This window comes from Camellia sinensis, unplaced genomic scaffold, assembly GCF_055761805.1.
Source record: "Camellia sinensis isolate YWXY unplaced genomic scaffold, ASM5576180v1 Unanchor3, whole genome shotgun sequence".
Lineage (NCBI taxonomy): Eukaryota > Viridiplantae > Streptophyta > Magnoliopsida > Ericales > Theaceae > Camellia > Camellia sinensis.
The window spans coordinates 14,481,114-14,502,912 of record NW_028129178.1 but is presented as its reverse complement, the minus strand read 5'-3'; the positions used below and the strand labels follow the sequence as shown (position 1 = coordinate 14,502,912).

At 36.5% G+C, this 21,799-nt stretch overlaps 1 pseudogene across 1 annotated transcript; it reads right to left on the bottom strand.

The window, feature by feature from the left end:
- Positions 1-8,701: 8,701 nt before the first annotated feature.
- LOC114316906 (putative elongation factor TypA-like SVR3, chloroplastic) lies at positions 8,702-15,753 on the bottom strand (annotated as a pseudogene). The gene is made up of 9 exons (XR_014358551.1): positions 15,747-15,753; positions 14,857-15,173; positions 13,677-13,766; positions 12,434-12,568; positions 12,195-12,311; positions 10,227-10,377; positions 10,057-10,141; positions 9,342-9,436; positions 8,702-8,978 (listed from the first exon to the last, which is right to left on the bottom strand). The product of XR_014358551.1 is annotated as a putative elongation factor TypA-like SVR3, chloroplastic (transcript).
- Positions 15,754-21,799: the final 6,046 nt, after the last annotated feature.

Genomic DNA, 21,799 nt, shown 5'->3' with positions numbered 1-21,799 from the left:
CAGCTTGAAAATAGACCTCGGTGTGCCAAAATCGTGTAACAGTCATGGGAAGACCGGGGTACACCTCAAACATCTCGGGAGGGAACAATGGAAGTTGTTGAAAATACGGAACTAGAACGGGACACCCGGTTTTAAAAGTAAGTTAAAAAATTCATTTTTTTCACACTTAAGCTTGACAATAGGCCGTCGATGGCCAAAATTGTGTAACATCACGAGAAGACGCAGGGAACACCTCAAACTCCTCGGGAGAGACCATTGTCAGTAGGTGAAACTTACGGAATTAGCACGGGACTCCCGGTTTGAAATCTAAGTCGAAAAATGCACTTTTTCACACTTAAGGTTGAGAATAGGTCATCGAGGGCCAAAATCGTGTAATAGTCACGAGAAGGCACGGGGAACACCTCAAACACCTCGAAAGGGACCAGTGTAAGTTGTGGAAACTTACAGAACTAGCACGAGACTCCCGGTTTGAAAACTAAGTCCAAAAAGGCAAATTTCTCACACTTAAGCTTGAAAATAGGCCATCAGGGGCCAAAATAGTCTAACATTCATGAGAAAACCCAGGGAACACATCAAACATCTCGGGAGGGACCAATGTAAGTTGTAAAAACTTACGGAACTAGCATGGGACTTTCGGTTTGAAAACTAAGTCGAAAAAACCACTTTTTTCGTACTTAACCTTGAAAATAGGCCATCGGGGGCCAAAATAGTGTAACAGTCACGAGAAGGACCGGGGAACACCTCAAACACCTCAGAAGGGAGCAATATAAGTTGTGGAAGCTTACGGATCTAGCACGGGACTCCCGATTTGAAAACAAAGTCAAAAAATGCACTTTTCAAACACTTAAGCTTAAAAATACGCCATCGGGGGCCGAAATCGTGTAACAGTCATGAGAAGGCCCATAGAACAACACCAACACCTCAGGAGGGACCAACGTAACTTTTCAAAACTTATGGAACTAGCACGAAACTCCCGGTTTGAAAACTAAGTCGAAAAATGCACTTTTTTTTCCCCACTTTTTTTCACACTTAAGTTTGAAAATAGGTACTTACCCAAAAAAAGTTTGAAAATAGGCCATCTGGGGCCAAAATCGTGTAGCAGTCACGAGAAGGCCAAAGGAACACCTCAAAGGCCTCGGGATGGACCAATGTAAGTTGTGGAAACTTATGGAACTAACACTAGACTCTCGGTTTGAAAACTATGTCAAAAAATAAACTTATTTGACAATTAAGCTTGAAAACGGGCCATCGAAGCCCAAAATCATGTAACAGTCACGAGAAAGATCGGGCAATACCTTAGACACCTCGAAAGGGACCAATGTAAGTTGTAGAAACTTATAGAACAAGCACCGGACTCCCGGTCTTAAAACTAAGTCGAAAAATGCACTTTTTTTACATTTAAGCTTGAAAATAGGCCATTGGCGGCCAAAATCGATTAACAGTCACAAGAAAGCCCGAGGAAAACCTCAAACACCTTGGGAGGGAACAATGTAAGTTGTGAAAAACTTACAGAATTGCCACGGGACTTCCGGTTTGAAAACTAAGTCTAAACACGCACTTTTTTCACACTTAAGGTTGAAAATAGGCCATCGGCGGCCAAAATCGTGTAACAGTCACGAGAAGGCCCAAGGAACATCTCACATGCCTCGGGACATACCAATGTAAGTTTTAGAAACTTACGGAACTAGCATGGGACTCCCGGTTGGAAAACTAAGTTAAAAAATACACTTTTTCACACTGAAGCTTGAAAATAGGCCATCGGGGGCCAAAATTGTATAACAGTCATGAGAAGGCACAGGGAACATCTAAAACACCTCAAGAGGGACCAATGTAAGTGGTGGAAATTTACAGAACTAGCACGTGAGTCCTGGTTTGAAAACTAAGTGTAAAAGGGCACTTTTTTCAAACTTAGGTTCGAAAATAGGCCATCAGGGGACAAAATCGTGTAACGGTCACGAGAAGGCCTGGGGAACACGTCAAACACCTCGGTAGGGACCAATGTAAGTTTTGCAAACTTACGGAACTGGTACGGGACTCCCGGTTTGAAAACTAAGTCAAAAAATGCACTTTTTTCACACTTAAGGATAAAAATAGGCCATCGGGGGCCAAAATCGTGTAGCATTCAGGAGAACACTAGGGGAACACCTTGGGAGGGATCAATATATGTTATTGAAACTTACAGAACTAGCACGGGACTGTCGGTTTGAAAACTAAGTCGAAAAAGGCACGTTTCTCACACTTAAGCTTGAAAATTGACCATCGGGGGCCAAAATCGTGTAATAGTCACGAGAAAGTCCATGGAACACATCAAACAACTTGGGAGGGACCAATATAAGTTGTGGAAACTTACGGAACTAGCACGGGACTTCCGGTTTGAAAACTAATTCGAAAAAAGCACTTTTCTCACACTTAAGCTACAAAATAGGCCATCGGGGACCAAAATCGTGTAACAGTCACGAGTAGGCCCATGGAACACCTCAAACACCTCGGGAGGGACCAATGTAAGTTGAGAAAACTTACGAACTAGTACGAGACTCCTGGTTTGAAAACTATATTGAAAAATGCACTTTTTTCACATTTAAGCTTGTAAATAGGCCATCGGGGGCCAAAATCGTGTAACTATAACGAGAAGGCCCAGGGAACACCGCAAACACCTCGGAAGGGACCAATGCAAGTTGTGAAAACTTACGGAACTTGCACGGGACTCCTAGTTTGAAAATTAAGTAAAAAAATGCACTTTTTCCCACTTAATCATGAAAATAGGCCATTAGGCGCCAAAATTGTGTAACAATCACGAGAAAGCCCAGAGATACCTCGAACACCTCCAGGGGGGCCAATGTAAGTTATGGAAACTTACAGAACTAGCACAGGACTACCGGTTTGAAAACTAAGTCGAAAAAGGTACTTTTTTCACACTTAAGCTTAAAAATAGGCATCGGGGGCCACCTCGTGTAACAGTCACGAGACGGCACCGAAAACACCTCGTGCCTAGACGGTTGTGTGTGTTAAGTTTCGTGCTAATCGTACCCTGTTTGTTGATTTTGGGGCATCAACGCCTCGAATTCAAGTTTTCCAAGAAACTAGTTTGCCTAGAGCAAAATCTGGCTCTAACTCCCAAACCGGGAACCTGATTGGAGTCTTGTCTTCTCCCACAAGTTTCTTGTACATAGGCGGCCGTGTGTGCCTGGGTTCGTGCCAAACCGACGCCGTTTGGTGATTTTGGTGCGTCAACACCTCGAATTCAAGTTTCTTAAGGAACTAGTTTGCCTAGAGTGAAATCCGGCTCTAACTCCCAAACCAGGAAACCGATTCGAGTCTCGTCTTCTCGCGCCTACGCAGTCGTGTGTGCCAAGTTTCGTCCCAAACCGTCGTTGTTTTGGTAATTTTGTGTCATCAACACATCGAATTCAAATTTCTTAAGGAACTTATTTGCGTAGACCAGAATCAGGCTCTATCTCCCAAACTAGGAACCCGATTCGAGCCCCGTCTTCTCCCATAAGTCTCTCGTGCCTAGGTGGTCGTTTGTGCCTTTCCGACCCTATTTGGTGATTTTGGGGCGTTAATACATCGAATTCAAGTTTCTGAAGTAACTAGTTTGCCTAGAGTGAAATCTAGCTCTAACTCCCAAACCGGGAACCCGATTGGAGTCCCGTCTTCTCCTACAAGTTTCTCGTGCCTAGGCAGCCGTGTGTGCCAAGTTTCGTGCCAAACCGACGCCGTTTCATGATTTTGGGGCATCAACACCTCGAATTCAAATTTCTTAAGAAACTAGTTTGCCTAAAGTGAAATCCGGCTCTAACTCCCAAACTGGGAACCCGATTGGAGTCCCGTCTTCTCCCACAAGTCTCTCGTGCCTTGGTGGTCGTGTGTGCCATGTTTCGTGCCAAACCGACACCTTTTGGTGATTTTGGGGCGTCAACACCTCGAATTCAAGTTTCTTAAGGAACTAATTTGCCTAGAGTGAAATCCGGTTCTAACTCCCAAATCGGAAACCCGATTGGAGACTCGTCGTCTTCCACAAGTCTCTCGTGCCTAGGCGGTCGTTTGTGCCAAGTTTCGTGCCAAACCAACGCCTTTTGAGAAAATTGCCTTTTTGGACTTAGTTTTCAAATCGGGAGTCCCGTGCTAGTTCCGTAAGTTTTCACAACTTACATTGGTCACTCCCGATGCTTTTTTTTTTTGAGGTGTTCCCCGGGCCTTCTCATGACTATTACACGATTTTGGCCTCCGATGGCCTATTTTCAACCTTAAGTGTGAAAAAAGTACATTTTTTGACTTAGTTTTCAAACCGGAATCTCGTGCCAATTCCATAAGTTTCCACAACTTACATTGGTCCTTCCCAAGGTGTTTGAGGTGTTCCCTGAGCCTTCTCGTGATTGTTACACGATTTTTGCCCCTGATGGCCTATTTTCAAGCTTAAGTGTAAAAAAAATGCATATTTTGATTTAGTTTTGAAACCATGAGTCCCGTGCTAGTTCTGTAAATTTCTACAACATACATTGGTCCCTGTCGAGGTGTTTGAGGTGTTCCCTGAGCCTTCTCATGACTGTTACTCGATTTTGGCCATCGATGGCCTATTTTCAACCTTAATTGTGAAAAAAGTGCGTGTTTTGGTTTTCAAACCGGGAGTCCCGTGGCAGTTAGCTTACATTGGTCCCTCCCGAGGTGTTTGAGGTGTTCTCCGGGACTTTTCGTGACTGTAAATCGATTTCGTCACCCGATGGCCTATTTTCAAGGTTAAGTGTGAAAAAGTGCCTTTTTAGACTCTGTGAAAAAGTCCAATTTTCAAGCATAACTGTTAGAAACATGCATGTTTAGACTTAGTTTTCAAATCGGGAGTCCTATGCCAGTTTCGTAAGTTTTCACAACTTACAATGGTCCCTCCCGAGGTGTTGGGGGTGTTCTGTAGGCCTTCTCATCACTGTTACACGATTTTGGTCCTCGATGGCCTATTTTCAAGCTTAAGTGTTAGTAAAGTGCCTTTTTTGATTTAGTTTTCACACCGGGAGTCCTGTGCAAGTTTTGTAAGTTTCTACAAGTTACATTGGTCCCTCTAGAGTTGTTGGAGGTGTTCCCCAGGCCTTCTCATAACTGTTACACGAGTTTGGCCCCCGATGGCCTATATTCAACCTTAAGTGTTAGAAAAGGGCATTTCTTTACATAGTTGTTAAATTGGGAGTCCCATGCTAGTTCCATAAGTTTCCACAACTTATATTGGTCCCTCCTGAGGTGTTTGAGATGCTGCCCGGGCCATCTCATGACTGTTACACGATTTTGGCCCCCGATGGTCTATTTTCAACCTTAAGTGTTAGAAAAGGGCATTTCTTTACATAGTTTTCAAACCGGGAGTCCCATGCCAGTTCCTTAAGTTTTCACAACTTACAATGGTCCCTCCCAAGGTGTTGGAGGTGTTCTCCAGGCCTTCTCATCACTGTTACACGATTTTGGCCCACGATGGCCTATTTTCAAGCTTAAGTGTTAGTAAAGTGCCTTTTTTGACTTAATTCTCAAACCGGGAGTCTTGTGCAAGTTTCGTAAGTTTCCACAACTTACATTGGTCCCTCCCGAGGTGTTTGAGGTGTTCTCCATGACTTCTCGTGATTGTTATACGATTTTGGCTCGCAATGGCCTATTTTTAAGCTTAAGTGTTAGAAAAGTGCATTTATTTACATAGTTTTCAACCCAAGAGTATCGTGCTAGTTTCATAAGTTTTCACAACTTATATTGGTCCGTCCTGAGGTGTTTGAGGTGTTTCCCGGGCCTTCTCGTGACTGTTACACGATTTTGGCTCTCGATGGCCTATTTGCATTCTTAAGTGTTCGAAAAGTGCATTTTTTGAGTTAGTTTTCAAACCAGGAGTCCCGTGATATTTCCTTAAGTTTCCACAGCTTACATTGGTCCCTCCCGAGGTGGTGGAGGTGTTCCCTGGGCCTTCTCGCGACTATTACACGAGTTTGGTCCCCGATGGCTTATTTTCATGGTTAAGTGTTTGAAAAGTGCATTTCTATGCATAGTTTTCAAACTGGGAGTCTCGTGCTAGTTTCGTAAGTTTCCACAACCTATATTGGTCCCTCCTAAGATATTTGAGGTGTTCGCCGGGCCTTCTCGTGACTGTTACACGATTTTGGCCCCAGATGGCCTATTTTTAAGCTTAAGTGTGAGAAAAGTGCTTCTTTCGACTTAGTTTCCAAACCAAGAGTCCCAAGCCAGCTCTGTAAGTTCCCACAACTTACATTGGTCTCTCTCGAGGTGTTTAAGGTGTTCCTCGGGACTTCTCGTGACTGTTACACGATTTTGGCTCCCGATGGCCTATTTTCAAGCTTAAGTGTTAGAAAAGTGCATTTCTTTACATAGTTTTCAAGCCGGGAGTACCAAGCCAGCTCTGTCAGTTTCTACAACTTACATTGGTTTCTCTCGAGGTATTTGAGGCATTCCCCGGGCCTTCTCGTAACTGTTACATAATTTTGGCCCACGACGGCCTATTTTCCGGATTGAGTGTGAAAAAAGTTCTTTTTTCGACTTAGTTTTCAAACCGGGAGTCCCGTACTAGTTTTGTAAGTTTTCACAACTTGCATCCCTCTCGAGGTATCTAAGGTGTTGCTCGGGCATTCTCGTGACTGTTACACAATTTTGGCCGCAAATGGCCTATTTTCAAGCTTAAATGTGAAAAAAGTGCATTTTTTGACTTAGTTTTCAAACCGAGAGTCCCGGGCTAGTTCTGTAAGTTTTCACAACTTACATTATTCCCCCTCAGAGGTGTTTGAGGTGTTCCCTGAGCCTTCTTGTGATTGTTACAAGATTTTGGCCCCTAATGGACTATTTTCAAACTTAAGTATGAAAAAAGTACGTTTATTGACATAGTTTTCAAACTGGGAGTCCCGTGCAAGTTTGTAAGTTTCCACAATTTACATTAGACCCTCCTGAGTTTGAGGTGTTCCTTGGGTCTTCTCGTGATTGTTACAGGATTTTGGACCCCGATGGCCTATTTTCAAGTTTAAGTGTGAAAAAGTGCCTTTTTCGACGTAGTCTTCAAACCAGAAGTCTCGTGCTAGTTTCGTAAGGTTTCCACAACTTACATTGGTCCCTCCCGAGGTGTTCGAGGTATTTCAGGTGTTCCCTAGCCCTTCTCGTGACTGTTACACGTTTTTCGCCCCCGATGGCCAATTTTCAAGCGCAAGTGTGAAAAAATTGTCTTTTTCAACTTAGTTTTCAAATCGGCAGTCCCGTGCTAGTTCCATAAGTTTCCACAACTTACATTGGTCCCTCCCGAAGTGTTTGAGGTGTTTCCCGGTCCTTCTCGTGACTGTTACACGATTTTGGCCCTCAATGGCCTATTTTCAAACTTAAGTGTGAAAAAAGTGACTTTTTCGACTTAATTTTCAAACTGGAAGACCCGTGCTAGTTCTGTAAGTTTTCAAAACTTACGTTGGTCCCTCCGGAGTTATTGGTCGTGTTCTTTAGGCCTTCTCATGATTATTACACAATTTTGACCTCCGATGGCCTATTTTTAAGCATAAATGTGAAAAAGTGAATTTTTTAACTTAGTTTTCAAATCAGGAGTCCCGTGCTAGTTCCGTAATTTTTCACAACTTACGTTAGTCCCTCTTGAGGTGTTGGAGGTGTTCCCCAGTCATTCTCGTGACTGTTACACGATTTTGGCCTCCAATGGCATATTTTCAAGCTGAAGTGTTTGAAAAATGCATTTTTTGACTTAGTTTTCAAACCGGGGGTCCCGAGCTAGTTCCGTAAGTTTCCAAAACTTACATTGGTCCCTTTCGAGGGATTTAAGGTGTTCCCCGGGACTTCTCGTGACTGTTACACGATTTTGGCCCCCGATGGCTTATTTTAAAGCTTAAGTGTGAGAAAAATGTCTTTTTGGACTTAGTTTTCAAACCGGAAGTCCCGTGCTAGTTCCGTATGTTTCCACAACTTGCATTGGTCCCTCCTGAGATATTTGAGGTGTTCTTCGGGCCTTCTCGTGACTGTTGCACGATTTTGGCTCCCGATGTCTAATGTTAAATCTTAACTATTAGAAACGTGCATGTTTTGACTTAGTTTTGAAATCGGGAGTCCCGCGCCAGTTCCGTAAGTTTTCACAACTTACAATGGTCCCTCCCGAGGCCTATTTTCAAGCTTAAGTGTTAGTAAACTGCCTTTTTTGACTTAGTTTTCAAACCGGGAGTCCCGTGCAAGTTCCGTAAATTTCCACAACTTACATTGGTTCCTCCCCGAGGTGTTGGAGGTGTTCCTTTGGGTCTTCTCGTGACTGTTACATGAGTTTGGCTCCCGATGGCCAATTTTTAAGCTTAAGTGTTGGAAAAGTGTATTTCTTTACATAGTTTTCAAACCGGGAGTCACGTGCTAGTTCTGTAAGTTTCCACAACTTATATTGGTCCCTCATGAGGTGTTTGAGGCGTTGCCTGGGCCTTCTCGTGACTGTTACACGATTTTGGCCCCCGATTGCCTATTTTCAAGCTTAAGTGTTCAAAAAGTGCATTTTTTGACTTAATTTTCAAAACGGAAGTCCCGTGCTAATTCTGCAAGTTTCCACAACCTACATAGGTCCCTCCCGAGGTGTTTGAGGTGTTCCTCGGGACTTCTCGTGACTGTTACACGATTTTGGCTCCCGATGGCCTATTTTCAAGCTTAAGTGTTAGAAAAGTGCATTTCTTTACATAGTTTTCAAACCAGGAGTCCCCTGCTAGTTCCGTAAGTTTCCACTTTCATGATTATGACAACACTGGCCAGGGCTTTCATCATCATAACCAGTGAAAGCTTGAAAAATTAAATTCAATTGAAGCAAGAAATTTACCAGTGATCCCTGATCACGGGTGGTAATGTCACCAGCCCAAGGTCCATAGCTACCAAATATTGTATTTAGAATTGTTGTTCCCCGAGAAGCAGTTAAAATTGCATTCTGCAAACCAAGGAGCCCACGAGTGGGTATCTTATATTTAAGGAAAGTTGTTGCTTCCGACCTAGTGGACAAGTGAAATTAAGATTGTCAGAAAGATGCGAAAAAGAATAAAAATAATAAAAAAATAAATTAAATTAAAGAGTAATAAAGAAAGCAGCATACCCGAAAAAGAACTTCAAACAACTCAATTAGATTTAACATTGTAAGAATGATAAAGACAATTATTGATGCAATTTCTATAAAAGGGGTCACAGAACCTTAAATTTAACTCAAGAAAAGTTAATATTGAATGCATTTGGAAGTCAAGGAAACATCACTGATTCTTTACATTTATGTTGTATTATGCCATCGCAAAATTCATTTGAAAGTTGGAACAAAAAAGAACCACATAAATGCACATTGGCAACAAGAGCATTTCACATACCCTAGCCCTTGCATATCAAACATCTGCCCACTCCTTTTACCAAGAAGTTCAACAACAGGTCCCATGTGTTGTTCTGGCACCTCCACAGTGGCAATCTGTTCAAAACACACGCTAAGTTAGTCCTTTCATCACTAGAGCCTTGAGAGCAAAGTTGATGACATCACAAAGGCCAGCATACAAGATTTTGCTAGGATTGGAAGATCATGTCCTCTTCAGCTAGTGTAATCAAAATTGTTGCTTCAATCGGTTGATTATACAAGAATAATCATATATGTGCAGAGCAATTGATACGTTCAGCCATTAATAGGCCATTAGATGATACCCGATTACTAAAAAAAAAAGGCAATTAGATGGGCCTTCAGAGGTATATAAACAATACTGATGAATGTTCTGACTTGAAGGTGCCAACCAAGTACTCTCTTACTAGTTATACTGGACACTTAAGATCAATCCTGCCTGCCTCCATCTAAGTTTTGAAAGAACAGGGAGAAAAGAGATAAGAGAGAACTCTCCGGCCTGTTCCCTAACATTGACCATAACCATTTGAAGTATTCTATAAACTCTTTAAAGAGGAAAGGAGGGAAACGAAAAGCAACATGAACACACAAGCATGCCGTTAGAATAACATTAAAGCATATCAGTATAAAGTTTGGGAGCATACACATCTCTGTCCTTTTCTATATTATTACAAAAGAGAAAATAGAAGAAAAATCACCTCATAAGGTTCCAGCAACTTGTCATCCACCCTTTTATTGATCACTTTTGGTGGGCCCACCATGAATTCATAACCTTCCCTTCGCCTGATAAGCAACGTTATTATACAAAATATGCGAGTTCAGAACAATACAAATAAGAGTCACAGCATAGCTTATACTTAAAACTTACATGTTCTCTATCAATATGGTAATATGCAAAGTACCCCTTCCACTAATAATGAATGTATCCGCAGTTTCACCATCTTCAACTTTCATGGCCAAATTTTCTCAAGCTCATGATAGAGACGATCTCTTAAGTTTCTACTAGTAACATACTTTCCCTGAGAGCAAACATTGAAAATAGCAAACTGTCAATGCCAGACCACAATGAGGAAATGCTTATTAACTGCAAATGTTGATAATACAACCTAAGTAAGGCACATGAAGCAGCTAGGTTCTTATTGCCACAGAGAGAAATAGAAGAGTTAAAAATTGAGAAAAATGAAGTAAAACATGATAAAAACACACATAAGGAATGGGAACCACCAAACCAGGAAGAAATAAGAAATTATATTAAAAGTTTAAAATAACCTACTGAAAAGGTTTGATAAATAAAATGGAACACACAAGAACTATAATGATTAGTCCAACTAAGGGAACAATTAAAGAATCTTGTAAAAAATGTCATGTATCATCTTCTCAAAAAAGGCTTCAAGACCATAGAGAAAAAGAAAAACCCACTAACTACATTTCCCATAGTTTTTTCCTCATCTTTTCTTAGCAGGTTTTTTTTTTTTTTTCTTCTCAAAAGTTCCCAATGAATTTTCCTGTAGGTTCTAGACATTTCTAAAATGTTTCCAGTGGTTTCCCCTAAAATTTTTAGGATGCTCCATTACATACAAAGGTGAAATAGTAAGAGAGTTTTGTACAGTCCTATGTAAAATTACATCAATGCCGTGTTTGGATCAAGCATTTGAGGGAGAACTGGTGAAGGGAAAGGAAAAAATAAGGGAAAGTGAATAATATAAACTAAATTTCTGGATTTGCTGTTTCTAGATGAGTCCCATAACTCTGTTTTGCTGGTTTTGCAGCATATGCATTTCTGGATTGCATCAATATTTATTATGTAATTGTCAACTAACATGATAGTAGATGAGTGGCCCTCATGTTCTTTTTACAGTCATATTTTTTTTATTGTATATTTGATTTATTTTATGGATCCATTGTATTTTGCTTGATAATTCTAAATTTGTTAAGATTCTTTCTACTTTTCTTGAACCTCGATTGCAGTGTATTACCCTACATGGAGTCAACACATCATGACCAATCATACCAATTTGCTCCTAGACAAAGACCAAGAGAGAGACTTTGAACCATGATGGCTGTAGCATGTTTCAGCTCTAGCCTTGGCATGAATTGGAAAAATTGTTTTCTTGTGTCTATGCTGTCTAATTTTCCAAAATCTCAATCAAAGTACTACTTTGAACTGCTGTAGCATTTGTTTAACGTATACGTATTAACAAGAAGTGCCCTTCTATCCAGAAAAAACTTTGTTCTCTATTAGTCACTAATAGATTTAGTTGCTTTAAAAATTAAGAAAACATGAGGCTTGAGAGATTCCAATAGCACGATTCAAGCATTCATGCTTTGTTAGTCTTAGGACACTGATGCACACTGATGCACATAAATTTTATGAATTTGTAAAGTTGAAAAAGAAATGTGATAGCAGGTTTTGAGGATGAAACAGTATATAATGTATCAAGAATATCTTATATTGTTCATAACACGCAACAATACGTGTAAGGTACTGTTGCAAATTCTCTGGGCTTGTCGCATCATTATCAAGTAACATTACAAAAGATCCATCCAGAAACAGATGAACACGAGAATTTCAGATTTCCCAACTTGTTTTTGACATGACCCATGAATTAGGAAGATATCACATGAACACGAGAATCATGCAGTAAAGACTTACTATATCAATGGCTACAAACTTCGAGAATAAAATTGTTTTGATGATTCAATCAGTACTAAATTGTGAAACTAGGAAACAAATTTTCAAAGTCACAGTTTAATAGCATACCTCTCCTCTTATCCCAAAAAAAAAAAAAAAAAAAAAAAAAAACAAACAAACAAACAAACAAACAAACCAACATACCTCACGGCCAACAAAAGGTGAAGTATTGATAGAAAAAGCCATTTTCACTGTAGGTTCTTCCACCTTAATGGCAGGTAGTGGCTTCTCAGAAATTTTGTCAGCAATTGTCTCACCAATCTAAGAAAAATAAATCAGTTACCACAATTTCAACAAAGAAAATGATTGATACAAATATTCATCTTACAAGTACTGTTAGAGAGAAAAAAAAATTGATCAAAGGAAAACAAGTTTTTTTCTACCTGAATATCATCAATACCACAAACAACACAGATATCACCAGCCTCCACAGCCTGTGCAGCAACCCTACTAAATTTCTCATACACAAAAAGTTCACTAACTCTTACATATCTGCATGTCTCATCCGTTGTGCATACCTTCAAAGATTCAAATTATTAAAATTATTAGATTTTTTTCTATGTCCACAGGAAAAAACCATAAATTATGGCAGAGGCATTTGCTTACTTAAACATGGATTAAATATCCAAAAAAAAAAAAGAACACAAAAAGAACTTCACTCTATACCATAAGAAAACATAGAAATTCTAGAGAAAATCTTCAGATTATAGAATGAAACTCATCTGAGAATGATATTTCTTATCACAATCTCCAAAGAGTAGCTTACCTTGCCATGGATCCTTCATCATTTCACAAGTCACAAATTCAAGAATAGCACATACAACTTAAACATCATAAGAGTCTTGGAAGAGACACACACTACGTATGCATGTGTGTGTATGTGTGTACTATGTATATTTGTAATGCAAAATCATACGTTGATATAACATGCATGAGAATCCGTGCAAAATAGTTTCATAGAGTATATCAGGTCAGGCAAGAGAAACATATGATATCATCCATTTTGGTTTCATAATATGAAACTATGACCTAATATCGAATAGGGAGATGGGTAAGACAAGAACTGGACCTCCTGCTGCAACAAAGATAATTACTCATCATCAACTTACACTTACTGCACCAAAAATTGGAAGTGCTCACTCATCACACCACTATGAAATACACCCCATTTATGTAACATTAGTCCTGAATAGGACGAATTCCTAATTAGTATTTAACACATATGTTTGCCATTTCTTTTTTTATTTAAATAAACATAAATTTTATATAGGATCTTTTCAATTGTTTGAGCCTTTGTATATCATTAATAAGGTCTCTCACTTATAGACCATTAACTCCACCTAGCACAGCCACCTTGCACAACCCAGCCACATAACATGGCAAAAGTCCAGATAGGAACTTCAAGTGAAAGCCAAACAAGATAACAAGAGTGCGATTTCTTTAAGAGACATCATTTCAAGAAATTCAAATTAATTGATAACAGTAATCTCATATAACAGTGATGATGATCAATGATTGTCATATTAAAGTAATCAGAATACACAACACAGTCAGCCCTTAATATGATAATTCTAAAAATTGAACAAATGCCATAAGGAACAGATGCTAGCTCCAAAGCATACTCACCTGCACATCCAATCCTCTTCGCAAAACACCAGCATGCAAGCGCCCAATGGCTATCCGTCCTTTATGTTCCTCGTACTCAATATTTGTCACCTAGAAGTATGTCTAGCAGCAATCAACTATAGCATAATAATATGATATTGAAATTTGACAAGATAATACAAAAGAAAAGTTCCTTCACAAGTAAATATCTAACATGGCTCTTTTTGCAAATTACATGACCAGATACCATGGAGCTATAATATATCATGTCAAATAAGAACTCAAATTCACATATGTAATTTCTCCTATTGCAGGATTATCTCTATCTTTCAAAATAGGGAAATGTGGCCATAAACGCCTCCTAACTTCCTTTTCTTGTTAAAATGACAAAAAAAAATGATTGATGTTGGCCCTCCAGTACTACTAAATCAATGACAGCCTAAGTTTTCTAATCCAAGATTAAATAGTCTGAGAATTCAACAAGACCAGCCTTAAGACAACCAACTTTATTTTGTTCATGTTGTATCTCAAGGGGGAATAATGAAGGAGAATTTTCCTCTTCCTGGTAGATAAAATCCAGAACGAGACACAAGGAGAAATCCCGGGCAAAAATTACATATGAGGGAAAAAGGCCAAACTATACATCAACCCATAAGCTAAATTCTTCCGACAAATCAATCAAGAAACAAAAGAAAGAGATTCCTAATAGTATTTATCAAAAAAGAGAGAGAGAGATACCTAATAGCAATCCAAAAAAGGGCTCAATATCAAATGTTTCGACTCCAAAATAAAAACTACACCTCCATTAAAGATTCTCTTGTCGTGCTCCTAGATGCATCACCAAAAACAAATCACTGAAGAAGCTCTTAAATACTTAACACTGATAATTAAACAGCCAAGACAGATAAAAGATACTTGCAAACTGCCTTCAGACACAAAGAAAGAAAGAAAGAAAAAAAAAAAAATCAATGAAAAGGAAACCACAGTGCAATCAATTTCAGAGTTGGGAATTTACGAGATTACCAGAATGTTCTACAAGAATTTCACACAAATTCTACAGATACAAGTTGAGAATTCAAACAACTAAATTTGGCACAATTAATATGTATATATGTAAATATATAGCACATATTATGTATGTAAAATTTTAACTACCTTGTCAATCGTGGCAAAAATGGACATGTTCTTGAAATCCCTGGACCTGAGCCGTGACCTCCCAATCCCCAGCCGCCGAATCAGCGCAGACGACATCATCAGGAAGAAGCAATTTCCTCTCAACCAAACTGGCCCGGCGGCTTAAGGAGGAGGAGGAGGAGGAGGAGGGGTTCTCACGGTACTGCTCATCATCATCAAAGTCATTTTCTCTGGTGATTTTTTTTCGGTGGTGGCGGCGTCGTTTTGCCAACTGCGAAAGCTCTTTCTTCGCGGTGGATCCCGAACCCACTTCCGCAAATTTCCTTAGCAGTTCATCTGATGAAGCCTCGTTAAATTGTTGCTGGTGCACTCCCACTGTCCATTCTATATATATAGAGAGAGAGAAACCCTAACCAAAACTTTTCAGAGAGCGATCGTGGGTTCGGGATGGGAGCTTAATCGCAATGAGGAGAGAGGAGGATAAAAAGATGTAAGAGGAACATTTGTCTCCGTTGCAATTTTGTGAGAGAAATGTACCGTTGGGCGGGGGCGGTGGTGAATATAGCCGTTGTTGGGTAGTAACCAACACGGGCTTTTTCCCAAAATAAGCCTATTTTGCATTTTATTTCCCAAACTAGGCCAACTTCTGAGGAAATTCCCAAAATAAGCTGAAGCGCCATTCCCATTCGCGCTTTTACTGTGAGGAGGTCGAAATTTGATGAACAGTGTAATCGCTATTCCAATTCACGAGTTTGATTAAGAAAACGCTGTTGCAAATAGCGCTTCATTTGGTTTGTAAAGAAAACGCTATTCCGAATAGCGCCTTCACTGTTGCAAATAGCGCTTCATTTGGTTTGTGAAGAAAACGCTATTCCGAATAGCGCCTTCACTGTTGCAAATTTTGGTTTGTGAAGAAAACGCTATTCCGAATAGCGCCTTCACTGTGCACTTACAAACTCGCCATTTCTAATAACGCTTTCAGACACAATAAAACACACCCAAGCCACGTTTTTTACACTCCTCACACTCAGCTCTCGATCTCCCTCTGCTCTCTCACCCTCAGCTCTCGATCTCCCTCTGCTCTCTCATCCTCAGCTCTCGATCTCCCTCTGCTCTCGATCTCTCTCACTCTCTCGCTCTCTCGATCTCCCTCTACTCAACTCTCACTGTCGCTCTCGCTCTCCCGCTGCTCTCACTCTCTGTCTCTGTCTCTGTCTCCGTGGTATGGCTCTATCTTTTTTTCTGAATTTTATGTGTTTATTTATTGTGTTTATGAATGTGTGTTTGTGAAAATGTGAATGTTAGGGTTTTAAATGTCAATTATTAAATGTGTTGGTTGTAATGTGTTAGGGTTTTTTATCAGTGTTGTGAAAATGTTAGGGTTTGGAATTTTGCTTCTGAATCAGAAATCAGAAATTATGTTTGTGAATAATTTGAAATGTCTATATTTCGAAATCATTTTCTGAAGAAAATATAGACATCTTCTTCACCAATATTTGTTCACCTATATTTGAGCTAGATGCCATACTTGTTGAATTGGAATATAGACATTTTGAGCTAAATGTCTATATTTGATCTATACACAAAATCATCTTCTTCACCTATATTTGTTGAATTGGAATTATGAAATGTCTATATTTTGATATTTGAAAGCAGAAATTGGAATTTTGAAATTATGCTTATGAATCAAAATGTCTATATTTTTTTTGGAATTTTGAATTGTGTATATTTGTTGAAATGGAAATTTTAACCCCATATTTTTTATTTGTTGTTAGAATTTTAAAAAAATTAGGTTAAAAGGAATGAAATTTTAAAAAATATGGGGTTAAGAGGAAATTAGGTTAAGAGGAAATTTTAACCCCACATAAACTAAAAAATTTATCAACCTATATTTGTTAAAATGGAAATTTTATTTGTTGCTTGTTAAGAGGAATTAAAAGGAAATTAGGTTTTGAAATTAGGGTTTTAAAAGTAATTTTTTTTAACTAAGAATAAAATTAAAAAAATTGAAATTCATATAATTGATAATTGTTAATGTCATATTATGAAATTCATATAATTGAGAATTGAAAATTGAAAATTATTTTATGAAATTCATGAATTCAGATATTTATGAGTAACATAACTAAAAGTTTGTTTGAATTGGAATTTGGAATTTTTCATGAACCAAATAACATATGGCCCCATGAGTGTGGACTGTTCACCAAGTGTGGACTGTTCACCAATTATCCCTATTTTAAATTGATAATGTTATATAAATTAATAAATTTGTATTATAAAAAAAAATTAACTACTAGTATAACACCTATTACATCATTGACATAATTCATGCTTTAATTTTAAAAATTTTATTAGTACATGATATATCAATTATTAAGAATAATTTATAAAATTTATGAATTTGTATAATGTTTTTCATTTTGTATATGTTATATATGAAGTTGATGTGTTAAAGTCAATTTGCTTTAATCATATATACAGTTAGAGTATTCTTTATTTGTTACACATAATTACTAATATACATAGCATGAATTGTTCACTTTATGGATGTATATTGAATTTTTTATTCAGTTTGTACATCAATATGAATTGTTCACAAAAACAAGTTAGATCAAAGTAAAACCAAAAATGAAGTATAGTTTAAACTATAATATGCAAATATTAGATTAAACTAATGAAGGAGCCATGTGGGTTCTATTTGAGGTAGTATAATGTGGAGATTGTCATTATGCTTGCCCAAGCACATGGTGTGGTGGGTGGTGGGGTTAAAAATCTTTAACTTTTTCATGCATGCTTTGATCCACAATCTCTGTTTCGTCTATTTTTTTATTTTTTTAAAAGGATGAAAATAATATTACTTTTTGATTTCTATTTTGTGAATGTTCAAATCTATGCAAATTCTTGATCTACAGTATCTATTTGTTTCTTCTATTTTTTAAAGGATGAAAAGAAGAGAACTTTTTCATTTTTGTTTTTTTTCACAATGTTCAACTCTTTGCCTACTCTTGTGATCTTGTTTTTTTCACAATGTTCAACTCCACTCTTTGGCCTCTTTTGGGAACATAGTTTTTAGTCATTTTTTTTGGTTTGTAGAAAATTAAGATAGCGTTTGATAACGTTTACGTTTTTTGTTTATGTTTACAAAAATTTTATAAACTGATTTTTGTTTATTTTAAAAAAAACATAAATTATAAACGGTTTGAACAAAATGTTTTAAAAAATTTAAAAACATAAACTAAAAAATATGGGGTTAAGAGGAAATTAGGTTTTGATTTGTTGAAATGGAAATTTTAACATTTCAAAATTTTAAAAAATATGGGGTTAAGAGGAAATTAGGTTAAGAGGAAATATGGGGAAATTTTAAAAAATATGGGGTTAAGAGGAAATTAGGTTAAGAGGAAATTTTAACCCCACATAAACTAAAAAATTTATCAACCTATATTTGTTGAAATGGAAATTTTATTTGTTGCTTGTTAAGAGGAATTAAAAGGAAATTAGGTTTTGAAATTAGGGTTTTAAAAGTAATTTTTTTTAACTAAGAATAAAATTAAAAAAAATGAAATTCATATAATTGATAATTGTTAATGTCATATTATGAAATTCATATAATTGAGACTTGAAAATTGAAAATCATTTTATGAAATTCATGAATTCAGATATTTATGAGTAACATAACTAAGAGTTTGTTTGAATTGGAATTTGGAATTTTTCATGAACCAAATAACATATGGCCCCATGAGTGTGGACTGTTCACCAAGTGTGGACTGTTCACCAATTATCCCTATTTTAAATTGATAATGTTATATATATTAATAAATTTGTATTATAAAAAAAAATTAACTACTAGTATAACACCTATTACATCATTGACATAATTCATGCTTTAATTTTAAAAATTTTATTAATACATGATATATCAATTATTAAGAATAATTTATAAAATTTATGAATTTGTATAATGTTTTTCATTTTGTATATGTTATATATGAAGTTGATGTGTTAAAGTCAATTTGCTTTAATCATATATACAGTTAGAGTATTCTTTATTTGTTACACATAATTACTAATATACATAGCATGAATTGTTCACTTTATGGTTGTATATTGAATTTTTTATTCAGTTTGTACATTAATTGGTTGGCATAATCTAGAACTAAGTAGGTAAATTTCATTTTCGATTTGCCACTCACCCAAATAATACTGACTTACGAAAATCTGTAAGTCCAATCACTTGTATAGATATTATGGTACATTGTAAGGAATATTACCTTATTTTGTATTCACCCAACAAAACATTATTTTGTGAAAATTGATTTTTAAAAAATTAAAATTGATAAAAAAAATTATGTTTATCACCCGTTAAAAATAAAAAATAAAAAGCAACCCAATTTCATATTAACTTTTTTAACTTATAAAAAAGTCAAAGAAATCATTAAAAAAATAATATCAAACAAGTTTTTAGTCATATTATTTATAAATTAAGAGGTCAATAAATCAATTTTTACTTAAAGACAATGGATGATTACTGAAAAACATAAACGCATGACTTTCCAAGAGTACCTAATAATTTTTCCTCATTAAAAAAATATCAAACAAACTATTAGTTATGTTACTCATAAACCGATAATTCATATTATGTTACTCATGAATTGGAATTTTTCCTCATTCAAATTCATATTATGTTCTCTCAAATATTTAATTTTGACTCTATTTTATTAAATAAAACATTTTTTTATTGACTTCAAAATAATAAATGAAAATATCATGTTCTCTCAAAACATTTAGTTTTGACTCTAGTTTATTAAAAAATAAATATTTTTATTGACTTCAAAATAATAAATGAAAATATCATGTTCTCTCAAAATATTTAATTTTGACTCTATTTTATTCAAATAATAATATTTTGGTATAGTTTCGTTTGGTTTATTTCACTATATTTGGGTTCAGACAACCAGAATATGATTACAAATTTTTAGAATTTATTTTCATTTGGGTTTAGCTAAAGGTTTCCACTTAGTTGTTAACTATCGAAATCCATACTTTAGGACATAGCTTATTGCAGGTGTCTGCATATAAGCACATACTCACTTGTAAATTGTATGTAAGATCATTTTGCACTCTGCCCCTCCAAGCTAACCAACCAAAAAAGTGTAATTTTGGGAGGTGCCACATTCTTTCACAACCATTTGCAAATCAAACCAAAAATTTATTTTTGTCAAATTTATTTATATTTTTTCAAAAAAATCAAAAAATAATTAAAAAAATAAAACCAAACCGCTATATCATGTATTATCTTTAATATACATTCAATAAAATTAGTAATTTTTATAAAAAATATTAACTTTGATATTAGAATAATTTGAAGAAATTTCATCATAAAATACTAATATTTAATTTTATAATCTTGTCATAGAAATTTTAAAAAATTTAATGAGCTGAATTTGTAATACATATAATAGCATTATAGTAGAAATTAAAATTTCCTCACAAAACTTAAGAAAATTAGAAAAAGTTTTTGAAATGGGTATTAAACGAAGTGGTTTATCGCCACTTCTGCTTTGTGACTGTCCGCCACCATTGAAAAGGAAAATCTGAACATTATGTTTTTATAATTTTTATTTTGATTTATATAATTATAAGTCATTATTACATTTTTGTTGATTCCTTCCTTAGTTTCATTAAGTAGAACAATATCATCAATGAATAACCCACACCATGAGATATTCTCCCAAGTATGAACTCATCCATGACGAAGGCAAATAAGGGTATGAACTCAACTCTCCATTATTTTTATAAATAAAGTACTAAAATACTTTTTCTCCACTCATCAAACATTTTTGTACTCATTAGAATCTTATTAAAGAATTTTTTCAATCAAGACAAACTCCTCCTTATCTAAACATTTCCAAACCCTCAATAGGGAAACAATCTTATCCTAATAAATTACCTGATTTCATCTTCTTCAGTGCAAATTCCACCTCAAACTCCCTTAGTCAACGATAAACCTATATTCTTTGGTTTCATCTACACTATCATATTCATCTCTTAAGTTTTTAAATGTTTTTCATTTACCATTAAAGAAACATGAACCTTTTTTAAGGTAAACATTTTACAAGCCCTATACATAGACTCACATCTTTTATGAATACAAAGCACTAATTCGAGATCCCGATGAATACAAAGTACGATTAAATCGTTGCGTAAATTAACGGTTCTGTAGAGTTATTATTATTTATTTATTTTCAGTGAATGCCTTTTAAAAATTGATCATATTGTAATAGGGAGACCCTTGCCGCAATGGTAAGGTTGTTTTATTATGCTGATAATAATGCTTGTGGTTATATGGACATTGTTTCGATATATGTATATTGCTCATATTTTAATGTTTACTGTTTCATTGAAACAAGTATATGGCAACTGTTCCAATTATCTTCTACTGGGGGGGAAACATAATTCGGGATCCCGATGAAGGTGCATCATATGATGCTGAGCCGAAAGGGATATATGGGGTGCAACTTGGCACCACACTTAGCAATTTGGAGGAGATGTTTATGTCCAAGGTGGCAAGTTACGGGGAAACAGTCCGATTGATCTTCAAATGCAGATATCCTTATCGCCAGTGGCAAGCAACCAGCAAATACAAAATATTACCGATCAATGACGATGAGGCGTTGAACACCGTATTAAGTATCGGTGGAAGTTTCCAACCACCAAATTGTTTGGAAGTGTACATTGAGAAACAGGTTGTACAAAATCTTCCGAATATAACACCGATGGATTCTCATCCGTTCACTACATTGCTGACACATGGGATTGACACGACAGCATTTCAGTCTCGTATGTATGAATCGAATGAATGTTATGCAGCTGGCTACACACAACAGACATTTCATGGCCATGGTGGAGAATCAAGTTCACGTGGTGGATACGAGACTGAATTTCATAATAACACTGAAGATGTGCCCACCTACAGTCATCATACCACTCCAGTTGAAGTTGCTGGTAATATG